Below are 13379 nucleotides of genomic sequence, written 5' to 3'. Positions count from 1 at the left end.
AGAGATCATTCAATCCATTGGGTCTGCAATGGCACGCTGAAAATTTTCACCTATTGTTAGTATCCTTTTCCTAAATCTCTGAAAACCATTTCTCTCCAAATAATCATCTAATGCCCTCTTGAATACCTAAATTGAACCCACAATTCCATCACACTTCCAGGCAGTTCAGTTGATAACATACAGCGAAAAGTTGTGGGGGGGATGGCGGTTTCTTTGCTAAATACTATAAAACTGTGCCCTCTGGTTTTAAACCTGAATATAAGTGGGAATGGTTTCTCCCCATCCTTTCCATCCAGACAACTCATGATTTTGAATACTTCTATCTCATCCCTTATGAGCCTACTCCTCTCCAAGGAAAGCAGTCCCAATTTCTCCAATCTTTTCTTATAACTGAAGAGTCTCATCCTAGAATTATTCTCGTAAACTTTCTCTGTACTCTTGCCAATATATTTGTATCCTTCCGATAGTTTAGGGGCCAGGAACTGTACACAATAATCCATTTGAAGTCTAACCAGTGTCTTATAGAAGTTCAAAAGTTGGAAGGTGGATTATAAATTTAAAGGAGATTAAGCAAAGGATGCTTTAAATTTGAACTTTTCCCAACAGGACATGACAATGAATGAGACCCCATAGGAATGTGCACTGGGTTCTACCTTCTGTTTATATCTACTTGAGATAACAGTTATACGATTTTTATATTGTGCTCCTTGGGATCTTAAGAAAACAAAGCAGATTAAAGCAGCACCTGGAGATACAGGATCAATAGATGCAAGATCAGAAATACACATGGAAGTGGTTAAAATGTGAAGTAATCTACCAAGGTGACCTCTAGCTAGATAATTAGTTAGATGAGGTATCAGCGGGTTTACGGTACCAGAATGGACAAACAATTGAAGGAGTCCTGACTGTTCCCTAAAAGGTCTAGCTCCCTGCCTGTTTGTTAGCCACAATGACCTGAGTCCTGGGCTGTATTAAGTAGCTTAAACAAAAGATTTGGAGCACAAGAGATGTGCAGATCAAGAGTGATTCTGATTGACCTTTCTCTTAAGATCATTAAGGGCTTCAACAACACAAAGAGGGGGGAAAAAAAGATGATTTGTGATGCTTGGACTAAACTCATTCAAAATGAGAAAGCCAAGCGTAATCAACTTGAGAAACAACATTCCTAAGGTGGAGTGAGGCTAGACATTGTTCCACATCTTCAAGAGGGTTTGAAGTCACATTTTTTTGGGAAACTATGAGATCACATAAGAAGGAAGAAGCCAGCTAAATGGGCTGGTGTATTCTCAGCCTTGTCTGATCACTTTTCAGTGCCACAGAGAAATCCTTGATAGAGGTTTCCTAATTTTGGTTCATAGTCTTTGTGGATTTTTTTGCTTTGTTTTCCCAAAATGGGGGGAAAGAAGGGAGATGCTATGAGGCTAGACTGGCAAAATTGAACAACTGTCTCAAAAACTTGCAATGCATCTCAGATCTAGGCACAGAGAAGATACCTTGCACACTGCCTCAATGAGTAAACACAATCCACAGGATGTTACACTTTAAACAGCCATATAGACCAGAAACTAACCTTCAGCACTGCAAGTTGAATGCACCTCTTATGTTGTAACTTTGCAGACCAAAATAATTCTACATTTAAGCCCTGGCTAGATGGAATTTTTTTTTTTTTTCTAGCTTAGACTACCCGATTCTATTTTGCTTTGATACCCATAGGCCTGTGAGTGGTAAGGAGGTAAAACCTGACCTTAATCCAAAAGTTCACCAGATGGTGCCTCTGTGGAGACCAAACCTCCCTGTCAAATACATTGCCATGTTGTAGATAAAGCATGCCCACCCACCTGAGGTAAGAAAGAGCTGCCTGTGCCCCTCAACTCTTCCTTACCACACATTTCTGCAGGCAGGAGTTAAGACGAGAGAAACAAGATTTCATGTACTTAATCTTTCTAATTGGGATATTCATAAGTCTCTATACAAGCAATAAACAATGTATGCTAAAGATCACAACACCTTCAAAATCACACTAGGCATTGCTAATATATATTAATGGGACACTGAAATTCCATGATTGAAAGGTGAAAGCATGCTTCTCACAAATCACAGCTGATGTTACACCTTATAGTTATTTGCATTTCTAATAGAAATGAAAGCTTGAATAAAAGTGAATGAGGGTAAGGCACTGTTCCATCAAACTTCCTTTACAAAACATTTAGCCTTAACTGGTTCATTAATCTTTGGGGAAGGGGAACTTGACATTCCAAATTGTTCGGGCCTACATTGATTCCAGTCCCACATTCCGCACTGATTCTATGCTTGCCAGGCTAATTATACATAGGTAATAACACTGCCTTGCTAGTGTTACACACATCCTGAGAATGGATGTTTCAAAAAGGCTGTTACATGCCTTTCAAATGCATGCCTTTCAAACTCTCAAATGCAGCATATCCTTTGAGTGGATTCACAATATGACTTTGTGTGATGTCTGTTGAGTGATGAGCACTGGGTGGGATACTCCATGCTTTTTGATTGGATATTGAAATAATAACAGGATTTTCAAAGGAAAGGAATCTCATCTCAATTTAATTTCACAAATGAAGATCCATGGAGTATCAATCAAGAACCCACACCTTTGGGGTTGGGGAGGTCGTGACATCATTATTTAACAAGAACCAAAACTAAAATAGTAGCATTTCACACCTTTCACATCCTTAGGGCATCTCCAAGTGATTCACAGCCAGTGAAGTACTTTGAAATACAATCACTCTTGTACAGAGTAAAACCCACAAACAGCAATCTGATAACATTATAATGAAAAACAGAAATAACTGGTGAAAGTCTGCAGATCTGGCAGCATTTGTAGGGAGAAAGCACAGTTCACACTCAAATACACTGACTGTTCTTCAGATCTGATAGTAGTTAGTAAAGGATGGAATTTATGCTCCTGGGAAATTTGAGGCGGGAGGGGGCGAAGAGGAGGAAATGGGGGGAAATGAGTGAACAGATAAGTGCGGACACAGCGCATGCAGAGAAAGAAAGCTAAGCAGACAAAAGGGATGTTTGACAGTAAGCATGGATGGGAGAAAAGCTCAAAATGGGGACAATGAGTAGGTGAAATAGGTTGGCTGAAAGCAGCTTTGTCATGACAGGTCCTAAGGTGTAGGGATGGTTAAATGTTATGGAAGATGTTGCTCAGGCTCTAAAATTATTGAGCTCAATATTAAGTCCTGAAATCTGCAAGATCCTCAAGCGGATGATGAGATACTGTTCTTCTAGCTTGCAATCAATAGCCTCGCTAGAGCACTGCCACAAGCCTGAGACAGAATAGTTTTCCAGAGAGCACAGTGGTGCATTGAAGTGTCCGACAACTAGAAGCATGGGATTATTCTTATTAACAAAATATATGTGCTCTGCAAAGTAGTCACCTAATCTACGTTCATGGAAAGTTTTTTTGCTAGACTGCCTGTTTGTAGCCATTTTTTAGTCATGCATAGTACTGCTTTTGTCTTGGTTTGGCCCTTTGCCCTTAGGTGGCCTTAGTTATGAGAAATTCTGCTTTTCCCATATAACTCATGAACTGCTTATCTGGCGACACATGCTAATCAGTGTGCAAATGCAATGTGTGTTGATTCAAGGACTGTTGAACAATAACTTTGTATAGCTTTGGCAAGACCTCAGCTTTGTCTGGTGTATGTTCATATAGGCCACCTAGCAACTATCTTGTGATTCTGTGTCTGATTTAACTGTCAGCTCACCGTTTTATATAAACCGTTGTATTTTGTAATGTTTTGAAGTTACACCGATCCATTTCTTATGGACAGGTCTGCTTCTCATGGTGCCATGTAATAAATTTTGTCAATGCTCAAGGTCTGAGTCTGGAGAATTTCTGGCGTTAGTCAGCAGGAGCCCTTACTTACAAGATCCTGAGTAAACCTAAAGTATTCTTTTCATAAAGCGGTTGCCTGCGTGATCCTAACCTAAGTCGACAGGCTGATCCCAAGTTCGAGAAAGACACTGAGCCAAGACAGGACTGGAAAGGCCGCTGCCGTAGGACAGAAATCATTTTAAGATGACTTTGAGGGATTGACAGTGACGCCAGTCTTTGTATTGTTTGTTTTTGTGTGTGTTTTAAAATTCATTTCTCCACAGATCATAGATCCACGCTTTGGAACTGAGAAAGCAACGATGGAGTCAATGACTTCAAAAGTGTAAGAAAGATGGGCCAGACCTGGGGATAAGTAATCATGTCCCACTGACAAGGATGACCCATGTCCATTTCTCCCCTCGAAAAAAGACACAGAAACGCCACGGTAAAAATGTTTGATGCAAAAGTAAGGTAGGAGACCCTACTGGTTGCCAGTCAGAAATAACTTAAGGATGTACTCAATTGGGCTATAAAGGCAGAAAATAACCAAAGGATTATTAAGGAACTAGCTGCAATTGTTGCAGGGAATACACATAGACAGACTTACAGCAGATAAATGTAAAGTAGTTGCAAAAGGCCATCAGCCCCCTAAAAATAAAGATCACAGTCAGCCGTCCGACAACCTTTCATCCTCTGGGTCCCCACCTTCTGCCCCACCAGCCTATATCCCTCAGTATCCTAAAGTTGACTCAAAAAGTTCCCAGACCACACAGAAGTTTCATTAACCTCTTTGTTTAGCTTAGGAACCTCCATGTATAGCATAAAAGCAGTACAGTTTACAGCCCTCATATCTGTCAACCCATACGTTTCACATGAGTCATGAACAGATAAGCAGTGCAATTAAGAGGACATTAATATTGAATAAAGGTAGCAGCCCAAAACCCAGCTGCAGCAGTCTGTGCAGACAGACACATTTTAAAATTTATGGTACATCATTGTTTCAGCCAAACTTTTAACTATTGCTTCCCCCTGAGGAGAACTTCCCAACAGGAGTTGGGAAGTACAGATTGGGAGCAAATGTTCTGCAGAAAGGGCACAACAGACATGTGGAAACTTTAAGGAGCAGTTGTTGTGAGTGACGCATAAATTTGTTCCTCTGAGACAGGCAAGAAGGGGTAAGATTAAGGAGCCTTGGATGACAAGAACAGAGGAGCTTCTCGTCAAAAGGGAGAAGGCAGCTTAGGTAAGGTGGAAAAAGCAAGGATCTAGCACAGCTTCAGAGGTTTACAGGCTTACTAGAAAGGGGCTCAAAAATGGATTAAAGAGAGCCAGGAGGGGGCAAATAAAGGCTTGGCGGGAAGGATTAAGGAGAGCCCAAAGGCATTTGACTCATACATGAGAAATAAGAGAATGATCAGGGAGAAGGTATGGCCAATCAGGGATAGCATAGGGAACTTGTGCGTGGAGTCTGAGCAGATAGGGGAAGCCCTAAATGAGTTTTTTTGCCTCAGTTTTCACTAAGGAAAGGGACCTTGTTGTGAATTAGAACTTTGAGGAGCCAGGAAACTGGCTTGAACAGATCGAGATTGAGGAAGTTCATGTGCTGGAAATTTTGGCAAACATTAAGAGTGTTAAGTCCCCAGGGCCAGGCCAGTTTTATCCTAAGTTGCTCCGGGAAGCAAAAAAGGAGGTAGCTAAGCCGCTGGCAAAGATCTTTGCTTCCTCACTCTCCACGGGGGTCATACCAGAGGATTGAAGGGAGGCGAATGTTGTTCCTCTTTTCAAGAAGGGTAATAAGGAAATCCCTGGCAATTACAGATCAGTCAGTCTTACATCTGTGGTCAGCAAGGTTTTGGAAAGAATTCTGAGGGATAGGATTTATGACTATTTGGAAAAGCATAGCATGATTAAAAGCAGTCAGCCTGGCTTTGAGAGGGGCAGGTCATGCCTCACAAATCTTATTGAGTTCTTTGAGAAGGTGACGGGACGGGTAGACAAAGCAGTGGATGTGGTGCATATGGACTTCAGCAAAGCATCTGATAAGGTTCCCCACCGTAGGCTCATTCATAAAGTCAGGAGGTATGGGATAGAGGGAAATTTGGATCTCTGGATTCAGAATTGGTTGGCTGACAGAAGGCAGAGAGTGGTTGTAGATGGAAAGTTTTCTGCCTGGAGGTCAGTGGCGAGTGATGTCCTGCAGGGCGTCTGATCTTTGTAGTTTTTCTAAATGACTCGGGTGAAGAGGCGGGTTAGTAAATTTGCTGATGACACAAAGGTTCGAGGTGCCGTTAATAGTATCAAGGGCTTTTGCAGACTGCAGCGCAACATAGACAGGATGCAGAGCTCAGCTGAGAAATGGCAGATGGAGTTCAACCTGGATAAATGTGAAGTGATGCATTTTGGAAGGTCAAACTTCAATGCTGAATGTAAGATTAAAGACAGGATTCTTGGCAGTGTGGAGGCACAGAGGGATATTTGTGTTCAAGTGCACAGATCCCTCAAAGTTGCACCCAAGTGGATAGCGTTGTTAAGAAAGCTTATGTTGTTTTGGCTTTCATTAACAGGGGATTAAGTTTAAGAGCAGCAAGGTTTTGCTACAGCTCTACAAAACCCTGGTGAGACCACGCTTGGAATATTGTGTCCAGTTCTGGTCACTCTATTACAGGAAAGATGCAGAGGCTATGGAGAGGGTGCAAAGAATGCCTACCAGGATGCTGCCTGAACTGGAGGGCTTGTCTTACAAAGAGACGTTGACTAAGCTCGGATTTTTCTCTCTGGAGAGGAGGAAGACAGGTGACCTGATTGAAGTCTACAAGGTAATGAGAGGCATGGATACAGTCGATAGCCAGAGACTTTTCCCCAGAGCAGGACTGATTGCCACGAGGGGTCATAGTTTTAAGGTGTTAGGAGGAAGGTATAGAGGAGACGTCAGAGGTAGGTTCTTTACGTAGAGAGTTATGAATGGATGGAACGTATTGCCAGCGGTGGTGGTGGAAGCAGAGTCATGAGGGACATGGACAGCAGTGAATTAAGGGGTGTGTAGTTTAGGTTATTTTAGTTTAGATTAGGATTAATCCTCAGCACAACATCGTGGATCAAAGGGCCTACTCTGTGCTGGACTTTTCTATGTTCTAAAACCACTTTTCCAAAATAATTCCTCATTTTTCAATCACTGTTAACTAGGTATACCCAAGTTTGGGATGTGGAAGGTGTGATGGTGATTGGGTGTCATAAGACAACATCACCGACTTTTTGAGGAAAGTGTTTTCATCATGTATTAATGTTTCTCAGCATTTCAATCAGAGGGGCTTTTAATCAGTGTGGAATTGCCATGCTCTACCTGACTGTTTCTAATGAAGGATACAAATGTATTGGTTTAGTGATTTATGTGGTTACATTTTCTTCCGAAGGAATTTCAACCCCTGGATCCTGCAGATCCCGACTCCACGCAGATTGCCTGCTTAGGGCAGGAGATTTGTGTACGTTGTTTTCCCTCATCCAAAGATATAACCTTTACTTCGCAGACCCCATCATTCTCCCCCTCCTATGGTAGTCCCTTATTGCTCATCATTATGGGCACAGCACTCCAATGACACAGGTCTAGTCCTTTTGGCTCCACCTCATACGGTCACTGTGAAACATGGGACCGTCCTAACCTCTATTAGACAGTACAATATGTCACCAGCTGCCAAAGGTATAAAACCAGTTATTGATTCCCTCCTCCAGCGAGGCATCTTGGTGCCTACCACTAGCACCTGCAACTCCTATCCTCCCTATTCCTAAGCTAGGAAAACCAGGACCGTGGAGATTTGTGCAGGACTTGAGGGCAGTCAATGCCTCTGTTGTTCCCTGCTCCCCAGTGGTGCCTGACACCAATGCCATCCTTACTAGCCTCCCTGCTGCTGCCACTTGTTTCTTCTGTCATTGATCTCTATGCGACCTTTTTCTCCATTAAATTGTCACCAGATAGCCAGTCCCTTTTGGCTTTTACTTAGAGGCCACCAATATACATGGACATGGCTTCCCCAATGGTACACAGACAGCCCCCACTGTATATGCCTATGCAGTACACTGGACCATGAAAGATCTCCACCTGCCATGTAAAAACACCTTGGTTCAACATGCTGATGATTTCTTAGTGGCCTCCAATTCACCTGCCTACATGTATGACACTGTTGCAATGTTCTGCTGCCTGGCTCAGGATGGACATAAGGTCTCTGTTGAAAAGATGCAGCTCTGCCAAAAGACAGCACAATATTTGGGCCACAAGCTTTTGCACTGTCTCAAGATCGCATCGCAGCCATTGTTAAACTCTCTCCTCCCTGAATGTTCTTCCTTGCTTATTGTATCCCATGCATATGCTCCCTCTGATGTTGCCTAGGCAAACATTGAGGAGACTTAAGGGTTGGCTTGATTCTTTTATTTAGTGTCGCAGGTGGCCTCTCATTAAGCTTACCAAATTGCAGCTTCCCCAGGGAATGGGGGGGTAGACCTTCCAGATTTTAAGAGATATCAAATAAGCTCCCTATTATCCTTTGTGAACAATTGGGCTTGTCAGGATCCGAGGTCAATATGGCTGGATATTACGGCCTCCCAGGCAAAACGTCCCCTTATTAATTTGTTGTTTATGGATAAGATGAGCACAGTTACGGAGTTGTACAGAACAGAAATAGACCCTTCAGTCCAACTTGTACATGCTGACCGGATATCCCAACCTAATCTAGTCCGACTTGCCAGCACCAGGTCCATATCCCTCCAAACCATTCCTATTTAAAAACTCATCCAGATGTCTGTTAAATGTTGTAATTGTACCAGCCTCCACCACTTCCTCTGGCAGCTCATTCCATACACGTACCACCCTGTGTGTGAAAAGGTTGTCGCTTGGGTCTCTTTTATATCTTTCCCCTCTCACCCTAAACCTATGCCCTCTAGTTCTGGACTCTCCATCCCAGGGAAAAGACTTTGTCTATTTATCCTATCCATGCCCCTCATAATTTTGTAAACCTCTATAAGGTCACCCCTCAGTCTCCAATGCTCCATGGAAAACAGCCCCAGCTTATTCAACCTCTCACTACAGCTCAAATCCTCCAACCCTGGCAACATCCTTGTAAATCTTTTCTGAACCTTTTCAAATTTCACAGCATCCTTCCAATAGGAAGGAGACCAGAATTGCACGTAATATTCCAAAAGCTCCCTAACTAATGTCCTGTACAACCGTAACATGACCTCCCAAACTCCTGTACTCAATACTCTAACCTATAAAGGAGTGTCATTAATATAGTTAAAATGTGGAGAACAATCAACAAAGCGAGGGCAGTTTATATAAAACCTCCTTTAACACATCTGTAGTAATAATGCCAGGATTTTGGTCAGGGTTGATGGATTCTGGTTTTAGGTTATGGGTGTCCAGGGGAGTGTCTTGTCTGGGAGACTTATTTGAGGAGCAGGTCATGATGTCCACCAATTGCACTCTTAGCTACCTTCTCCCCAGCCGCACCCCCCCCCCCCCCCCCCCCCCCCCCCCCTCCCATTTATATCTCCACCCGAGGCTCCCAGCCTCATTCGTGATGAAGGGCTCCTGCCCAAAACATTGATTTTCCTGGTCCTCGGATGCTGCCTGACCTCCTGCACAACTCTAATCTTGACCATGTTCTTTGAACAGTTGAACTGCAAATATTAATTACCCAGCAGGGATCTCTTTCATTAAATTCAGATCAGGGACTTTATCCAGAAAATGACCACACTGCTGGTTGATCCTAAAAGGTCTGATGTAGAGAGGAGAGTGTTTCAGACGACTAGTACTCTCCCGATTAGCATCTTCAACCATTTACTGGGAGGTGGCGCCTCAAAAGATATTGAACGGCTGTGCAGGGTCTGGACACAAGAATTGGGAGTGGAGATCTCAGAGGTATGGGAGGACATTTGGGAGAAGATGAGAAAGATCTTAATAGTAGAACACAGGCTATGCAGTTTAAGGTTCTTCACAGGATCTATCTGGCACTCTTACCCATTGTTTGTGGTTGTGCCACAAGCTTTTCAAGTACTGGGAGTGCTATAGCAAGATTTTTGGAGGGAGTCCTGGGGGCCGAAGTCAAGGTAGATCTGGTATCTCTTCTCTTGGGCCTGCCGAATCTAAATTCTTTAGATGAGCATGGGAAGAAGCTGTTTAATATTCTTAAATATTGTGTGAGGGCGAACATTGATGAGTTGGATCTCGGAAAGTCCTCCGGGCCTGTCAGGACGGTATAGGTTAGTTACGGAACGTGTCCCCCTAGACTTCCTTACAGGTATGGTGCACCAGAAAATAGAACTTTTTTAATAAGACATGGTAGCCCCTTCTGGACCAAACAGAAACAGACTTGTCAGCTGTATTAATTAGGGCCATCGTTTAGCCATGAGACCTGGGTCTTATCGGCCGGGTGTTCTGAGAGGCAGAATCCCAAATAAAAACAGGTATGCTAACTGATGCTCCTGATGATGGAGGGCTTTGGTAGGGTTGCGCTGAGTGGCGTAATTTAAATAATTAGTTTAATTATTTATTGAAAAGTAGTATGGGTAATTATTTTGTTTTGTAAAGTAGAGTAGAAGTTAGTTTATTGTTATTATTGTTATGAAGATGTAGGTGTACTGTACCTTTAAGAGAGTTAAAAGCTAGCAGAACTACTTGACAGCACCAAGTATTGTCAATAAGGTAACAATCTAACACTAGGTTGAAAGCTAGATTAGCTGTGTTGCCTGGAAACATCAAAACAGATTTGAATTAGGCCAAATTGTCTAAAATATATCCTGAAAAATCACCAAACTCCAATCAAATTTGAATTTATATGCTGGCTTTTAAGATTGTCAATGTTTTGGGGGTATAAGACCAGGGAAAATTAAACAGTTGAGGGAAGAACTGCCACGCCACCAGCATGGTGAGACTGCGGCACGGTGGCACAGTGGTTAGCACTGCTGCCTCACAGCGCCAGAGACCCGGGTTCAATTCCCGCCTCAGGCGACTGACTGTGTGGAGTTTGCACGTTCTCCCCGTGTCTGCGTGGGTTTCCTCCAGGTGCTCCGGTTTCCTCCCACACTCCAAAGATGTGCAGGTCAGGTGAATTGGCCATGCTAAATTGCCCGTAGTGTTAGGTAAGGGGTAGATGTAGATGTAGATGTAGGGGTATGGGTGGGTTACGCTTCGGCGGGGCGGTGTGGACTTGTTGGGCCGAAGGGCCTGTTTCCACGCTGTAAGTAATCTAATCTAATCTAATATGGCCTACGTTAACATACACCAGACAAAGCTGAGGTCTTGCCAAAATTATGCATTAATGAGCTATTGTTCAACTGGCCTTAAATCAATGCACACTACATTCGCATGCTAATTAGCATGTGTCTACAGATAAACAGTTCATGAGTTATATGCTCTCTTAATAGCTCTCCATGACCTGTGAAGCATAATCCCTAAGAAGAAGAAGAAAAGAAAACACAGCAAGTTCCAAATAAAAGATTCGACAACTGGCTGGTTTTAAAAACTTGAATTTTTGGTAAATCTTAATCGGGGTTTTATCAGACTAGTATTGTTGAAGGGGAAGGTAAAAGACAGTTAGAGAAATTAGTAAATAGTTGTTAGTTAATTATTCTCTGTTATACTTTAAGAAATAAAGCTGTTACTTTCACTTTAAATAGTTTTGGCCTCTCAAATTTTCACAGATTACTGCATGGGATAAACCTTTTCTGTGTTGCTGGTTTAAATTAAGCAGGAAGGTTTACCTCATGTCATAACATTATACTCTCAAATTGTTATTTTTCTTGTAATTTTGTAAAGAATCAAAATCTCTCTCAATAATATCAACTTGCTCTCCTCCCTTGTTTTTACCCACTTAATGGTAAGGTCCTAGGGAGTGTTGCTGAACAAAGAGACCTTGGAGTGTAAGTTCATAGGTCCTTGAAAGTGGAATCACATGCAGATAGGATAGTGAAGAAGGCATTTGGTATGCTTTCCTTTATTGGTCAGAGTATTGAGTACAGGAGTTGGGGGGTCATGTTGCGGCTGTACAGGACATTGGTTAGGCCACTGTTATGTGCAATTATGTGCAATTCTGGTCTCCTTCCTATCGGAAAGATGTTGTGAAACTTGAAAGGGTTCAGAAATGATTTACAAGGATGTCATCAGGGTTGGAGGATTTGAGCTACAGGGAGAGGCTGAACAGGTTGGGGCTGTTTTCCCTGGAGCATCGGAGGCTGAGGGGTGACCTAATAGAGGTTTACAAAATTACGAGGGACATGGATAGGGTAAATAGGCAAAGTCTTTTCCCTGGGGTTGGGGAGTCCAGAACTAGAGGGCATAGGTTTAGGGTGAGAGGGGAAAGATATAAAAGAGACCCAACGGGCAACTTTTTCACGCAGAGGGTGGTATGTGTATGGAATGAGCTGCCAGAGGAAGTGGTGGAGGCTGGTACAATTGGACCATTTAAGAGGCATTTGGATGGGTATATGAATAGGATGGGTTTGACAGGATATGGGCCAGGTGCTGGCAGGTGGGACTAGATTGGGTTGGGATATCTGGTCGGCATGGACAGCTTGGACCGAAGAGTCTGTTTCCATGCTGTACATCTCAATGACTTTATGACAGTGTTGCGCACACTTTGACTCGCTTTTACTACCCTCAGTCCCATTAACGTCCCAATTGGTTAAGATTCCCGTTGCAGAAATCCCTTACCCGAATACCGAGGAGTACCCTTTTGTTTCTGAGCCTCCACCACCGGATACTCCCCCAGGATCCGGCTACATTCCCCCTTTTGCAGATAATTCTGACCTGCTGCTTTGATCTTATGATCAAAAAGGAAGGATTGTGGAAGTTATTTTTGCTGGACTGCTTGTTTGCAGCCATCCTTTAGTCAGTCATGGTACTGCATTTGCCTTGGTTTTGCCCATTGCCCTAAGATAGCCTTAGCTCTGAGAAATTCTGCTTTTCCCACATAACTCATGAACTGTTTATCTGTAGACACATGCTAATCAGCATGCGAATGTAGTGTGCATTGATTCAAGGCCTGTTGAACAATAGCTCATTAATGCATAATTTTGGCAAGACCTCAGCTTTGTCTGCTGTATGTTAACGTAGGCCATCAGCAACTATCTTGAAGTCCTGTGACTGATTGAGCAACTATTAGCTCACCATTTTATGCACTATATCAACCCTCGTATTCTATAACACTTTGAAGTTACACCAATCTGTTCTTTATGGACAGGTGTGCTTCCCATGGTACCACGTAATAAACTTTGTCAATGCTTAAGGTCTGAGTCTGGAGAATTTCTTCAACAACATTTCATCTCCCCAGCGTACAGTTGACCACATAGAGCAGGGAGTACAGTAGACTAGACTGAATAAAGAGCTGCCAAATTGCAGCATCACTTGGAAGGTGTGTCTGAAGCCTTGGATAGCAAGGAGGAAGGAGTTAAGTGGGCAAGTGTTATGATTGCATGAGCAAATGCAGTGGGGCAACAGAGGAGGAGTGGACCAGGCTGTACCAGAGGGAACAGT

General features: G+C 42.9%; 1 protein-coding gene across 2 annotated transcripts in view; it reads right to left on the bottom strand.

The window, feature by feature from the left end:
- eme1 (essential meiotic structure-specific endonuclease 1) overlaps positions 1-13379 on the bottom strand; it is a 41513-nt gene that overhangs the window by 20495 nt on the left and 7639 nt on the right. The gene's annotated exons all lie outside the window — the stretch shown is intronic.

The sequence above is a fragment of the Chiloscyllium punctatum genome, chromosome 39 (genome assembly GCF_047496795.1).
Source record: "Chiloscyllium punctatum isolate Juve2018m chromosome 39, sChiPun1.3, whole genome shotgun sequence".
NCBI lineage: Eukaryota > Metazoa > Chordata > Chondrichthyes > Orectolobiformes > Hemiscylliidae > Chiloscyllium > Chiloscyllium punctatum.
The sequence above is the reverse complement of the archived record's forward strand: the minus strand, read 5'-3'. Positions and strand labels throughout refer to the sequence as shown.